The sequence below is a fragment of the Bubalus kerabau genome, chromosome 16 (assembly GCF_029407905.1).
Source record: "Bubalus kerabau isolate K-KA32 ecotype Philippines breed swamp buffalo chromosome 16, PCC_UOA_SB_1v2, whole genome shotgun sequence".
NCBI classification, from domain to species: Eukaryota; Metazoa; Chordata; class Mammalia; order Artiodactyla; family Bovidae; genus Bubalus; species Bubalus kerabau.
This window is the reverse complement of record NC_073639.1, coordinates 35,937,279-35,942,955: the sequence shown is the minus strand read 5'-3', so window position 1 is coordinate 35,942,955 and position 5,677 is coordinate 35,937,279.

Genomic DNA, 5,677 nt, shown 5'->3' with positions numbered 1-5,677 from the left:
TCCAAGAAATCTGGCTCCAGGTGAGTGATTGCACCATTGTGGTTCTCTAGGTCATGAAGATCATTTTTGTATAGATATGTGTATTCTTGCCACCTCTTAATATCTTCTGCTTCTGTCATGTCCATACCATTTCTATTCTTTATTGTGCCCATATTTGCATGAAATGTTCCCTTGGTATCTCTAATTTTCTTCAAAAGATCTCTAATCTTTCCCATTCATTGTGATAAAAAGGACATCATTTTTGGGTGTTAGTTCTAGAAGGTCTTGTAGGCTTTCATAGAAATGTTGTGGTAAACATTTATATTCTATTAAATCATATTATATTATATTTATAATGACTGAAGTATCAATTTTTGATTTAGCTATTTTTTCTCCACTGTAAAATATTTCATTCTTACTGCCTCTCCCTCCCTGGTTTGCCTTAAAGAATTTCACCCTTTCTTTGCATTAATATTTGTTTTCAAGGTTTACATGGAAAATTCAACTTTATTTTTGATGCTAATGCAATCTAGAAGCTAAGTCTGTAAAATTTTCTTCAATGTCTATTAGGATAACAAAGTCAAAATATATATCACATATGAACTGACTTCTTCATTCACATATTTTTTTTTCCATCAAAGTGTATCAGTTCAGTTCAGTTCAGTCGCTCAGTCGTGCCTGACTCTTTGTGACCCCATGAATCGCAGCTCGCCAGGCCTCTCTGTCCATCACCAACTCCCAGAGTTCACCCAGACTCACATCCATCGAGTCAGTGATGCCATCCAGCCATCCCATCCTCTGTCGTCCCCTTCTCCTCCTGCCCCCAATCCCTCCCGGCATCAGAGTCTTTTCCAATGAGTCAACTCTTCGCATGAGGTGGCCAAAGTACTGGAGTTTCAGCTTCAGTATCATTCCTTCCAAAGAAATCCCAGGGCTGATCTCCTTCAGAATGGACTGGTTGGATCTCCTTGCAGTCCAAGGGACTCTCAAGAGTCTTCTCCAACACCACAGTTCAAAAGCATCAATTCTTCGGCACTAAGCCTTCTTCACAGTCCAACTCTCACATCCATACATGACCACAGGAAAAACCATAGCCTTGACTAGACAAACCTTTGTTGGTAAAGTAATGTCTCTGCTTTTGAATATGCTATCTAGGTTGGTCATAATTTTCCTTCCAAGGAGTAAGCGTCTTTTAATTTCATGGCTGGAGTCACCATCTGCAGTGAATTTTGGAGCCCCCAAAAATAAAGTCTGACACTGTTTCCACTGTTTCCCCATCTATTTCCCATGAAGTGATGGGACTGAATGCCATGATCTTCATTTTCTGAATGTTGAGCTTTAAGCCAACTTTTTCACTCTCCTCTTTCACTTTCAGCAAGAGGCTTTTGAGTTCCTCTTCACTTTCTGCCATAAGGGTGCTGTCATCTACATATCTGAGGTTATTGATATTTCTCCCGGCAATCTTGATTCCTGCTTGTGTTTCTTCCAGTCCAGTGTTTCTCATGATGTACTCTGCATATAAGTTAAATAAGCAGGGTGACAATATACAGCCTTGACAAACTCCTTTTCCTATTTGGAACCAGTCTGTTGTTCCATGTCCAGTTCTAATTGTTGCTTCCTGACCTGCATACAGATTTCTCAAGAGGCAGGTCAGGTGGTCTGGTATTCCCATCTCTTTCAGAATTTTCCACAGTTTATTGTGATCCACACAGTCAAAGACTTTGGCATAGTCAAGAAAGCAGAAATAGATGTTTTTCTGGAACTCTCTTGCTTTTTCCAAGATCCAGTGGATGTTGGCAATTGGATCTCTGGTTCCTCTGCCTTTTCTAAAACCAGCTTGAACATCAGGAAGTTCATGGTTCACATATTGCTGAAGCCTGGCTTGGAGAATTTTGAGCATTACTTTACTAGCATGCGAGATGAGTGCAATTGTGTGGTAGTTTGAGCATTCTTTGGCATTGCCTTTCTTTGAGATTGGAATGAAAACTGACCTTTTCCAGTCCTGTGGCCACTGCTGACTTTTCCAAATTTGCTGGCATACTGAGGATAGCACTTAAACAGCATCATCTTTCAGGATTTGAAATACCTTAACTGGAATTCCATCACCTCCACTAGCTTTGTTCGTAGTGATGCTTTCTAAGGCCCACTTGACCTCACATTCCAGGATGTCTGGCTCTAGGTCAGTGATCGCACCATCGTGATGATCTGGATCGTGAAGCTCTTTTTTGTACAGTTCTTCTGTGTATTCTTGCCATCTCTTCTTAATATCTTCTGCTTCTGTTAGGTCCATACCATTTCTGTCCTTTATCAAGCCCATCTTCTCATGAAATGTTCCTTTGGTATCTCTGATTTTCTTGAAGAGATCTCTAGTCTTTCCCATTCTGTTGTTTTCCTCTATTTCAAAGTGTATAGAATTTGTAAAACAACACAATAAAACAAAAACTGTTCAACCTAGGTGATTGAGTACATGGATATCAGTTTTTTCATGTTATAAATGAGGATTGTAGATGTAGAATCACTAAAATAATTTTCATATTCAATGAGTGAAAATAAATACATAAATAGCACTATTTCTAGGAATACATACCCTAACCAAATGTTTTGCTACATCTTATTGAATTGAAATATATATTTCATCAGTAAAATTATATAATTTGGTAATTATAGATCAATCACAGTTGGCAGGTTATCTAAACAACTCTTTTCTTTCCATTTTTCTTGCTTATGAAATGAACTTCCCTTCACAATTTAGCTTCCCATTAAAGGTGGGAAACATTGGGCAGACAATATTTTTTTTTCATACATTAATCATATTCAACAAATATATGTTTTTAGGATCTGTAATATCCAGGTACTATACTAGCTGATGGAGGTTCAAAAAACATAATATAAACATAAATACAAAGAAATACAAAAAATATAAAAACAAAAGTAATTTATGAAATATAAATAATTGTATTTTCTATATTGTATTATAAGTCTTACCACATAGAAAATACAATTATTGAAATTTTCACAGAGTTATCTGGAAATGAAGAAAGTGGACCTTGATCCAGACAATGGGTACAGAGTAAGAAAGAAAATAAAAAGAAATAATACTTTTTATTACATAAAAGGAAATAGTACTTTTCATAGGCTTAATTATATGCTATTTGTTATTGATTGTTAAAATGAAAGGTTTGTTTTTAGGGATTACTATTACAGCAGAAAGTGAATAGGAACTAAAAAGCCTCTTGATGAAAGTGAAAGAGGAGAGTGAAAAAGTTGGCTTAAAGCTCAACATTCAGAAAACTAAGATCATGGCATCTGGTCCCATCACTTCATGGCAAATAGATAGCGAAACAATGGAAATAATAACAGATTTTATTTTCTTGGGCTCCAAAATCACTGCAGATGGTGATTGCAGCCATGAAATTAAAAGACAGTTATTCCTTGGAAGGAAAGTTATGACCAACCTAGATAGCATATTCAAAAGCAGAGACATTACTTTGCCAACAAAGGTCCGTCTAGTCAAGGCTATGGTTTTTCTAGTAGTCATGTATGGATGTGAGAGTTGAACTGTGAAGAAAGCTGAGTGCCGAAGAATTGATGCTTTTGAACTGTGGTGTTGGAGAAGACTCTTGAGAGTCCCTTGGACTGCAAGGAGATCCAACCAGTCCATTCTGAAGGAGATCAGCCCTGGGATTTCTTTGGAAGGAATGATGCTAAAGCTGAAACTCCAGTACTTTGGCCACTTCATGCGAAGAGTTGACTCATTGGAAAAGACTCTGATGCTGGGAGGGATTGGGGGCAGAAGGAGAAGGGGACGACAGAGGATGGGATGGCTGGATGGCATCACTGACTCGATGGACGTGAGTCTGAGTGAACTCCGGGAGTTGGTGATGGACAGGGAGGCCTGGCGTGCTGCGATTCATGGGGTCACAAAGAGTCGGACACGACTGAGTGACTGAACTGAACTCAACTGCACTGATTAAGGCTAAGAGCTTGAGCTAGAGTTTTAGTACTTACCATAAAACTATAAACCAGGCATAAATGACCTTCTTACAATTTCTAATTTATAAGAAATTTGGGAGGCTGCACTGAGTTGTCAAATGAGACATAACATATTACTTTTTAAATAAAAATTTGTGGTATTTCATAATGCACATTTGCAATAATTAAAAATAATAAGATAGGAGATGTCAAAGAAATCTGACATTTATAAAATACACTGTTGGATAAGTTAAAAGACCTCCTAGAGAGTATATTATTTCCATCAATGATGAAGTAACTAGTAAAGGACTAGATTCTCCATGATAAACAACTTTAAATCTGGATGGAATATACTAAAATAATTATTTTCATACATTAAGCATTAGATAGTGAAGGGCAATTATTTAAATTAGAAAGGAAAGAAGAGATTTGCTACAGTTTTATCCAGACTTTCAACCATCACTTTCTGGACAGTGGCACAGTGAAAGGAAAACTAAATCATAGAAGTCTCACTGAGCTAAGAACACTAAGTTCAAGGCTACTGGCATGACAGAAGTTTGCAGAGTAGGTAAAAAAGGACCTGTACAGAAAAAGAGAGTCCTAACAGCCTTCCCTGGTATTATTGGTAAATACTAAACTGCTGATGCTGTGGGAAAGAGTCCATAACATAAGGGAAAGAACAGTTAACAGTAGCTAAAGCTGGGGAAACATGCACACACACACACATACTAATATGGACAGACACAGCTGAAAAATGTTCAGATTCCAGAAAGTGGGAGTGAAGAGTCCTCCCTGAGCAGCTGGACACTGAATAGATTTCAGAAGTTGGGACTTTGGAGTAGTACTATTCTAACTCATAAATAAAAGCTTCTTTATTTTTACCCTACTTACAATTAAAACAGCCATCAAATGAAATCAAGCTAGTGTGCAAATAAATTAATTGACTGCCATGAAAAACCTCAAAATTCTCAAAAGGGAGACAATAAACTCAAACATACATTGGAATAACACTCATCATGTCCAAAATCCAATAAAATGCTACTAGATATGTAAAGAAGCAGAAAAAGGTGTCCCATAAAAAAAAAAAAGTCTGTTAAAATAGACATAGAACTGTCAGAGATAAGGGAATTAGCAGGAAATAATTTTTAAAGATGTATTAAATGAACCCTAGGAGTTGGTGATGGGCAGGGAGGCCTGGTGTGTTGTGATTCATGGGGTCGCAAAAAATCAGACACGACTGAGTGACTGAATGGAACTGAAAATGTTTTTAATTATTTAAGAAAACAACATAAAGGTAATGAAAGAACCAGAGTAAAACTCAATAAACACTGTTAAAATAAACCAAATGCACATTTAAAACAGAAAAATTAGATACCCAAAGTGAAATTTCCAAAGATGCGTTCATCAATAAATTAGAACCTAGTAAGTAAAATATTTGAACATGAATAAAGAGAAAATCGGAATGTTTCAAACTGAAATATGGAGTTAAAAAAAAGAAAGGAACAGTTTCAGGGAACTCTGGGAAACATCAAGTATTCTCATATGCATGTGATCAGCATGCAATAAGTGAGATGGGCTCAATAAAGGACAGAAATGGTATGGACCTAACAGAAGCAGAAGATATTAAGAAGAGGTGGCAAGAAAACACAGAAGAACTGTACAAAAAAGATCTTCATGATCCAGATCATCACGATGGTGTGATCACTCACCTAGAGCCAGACATCCT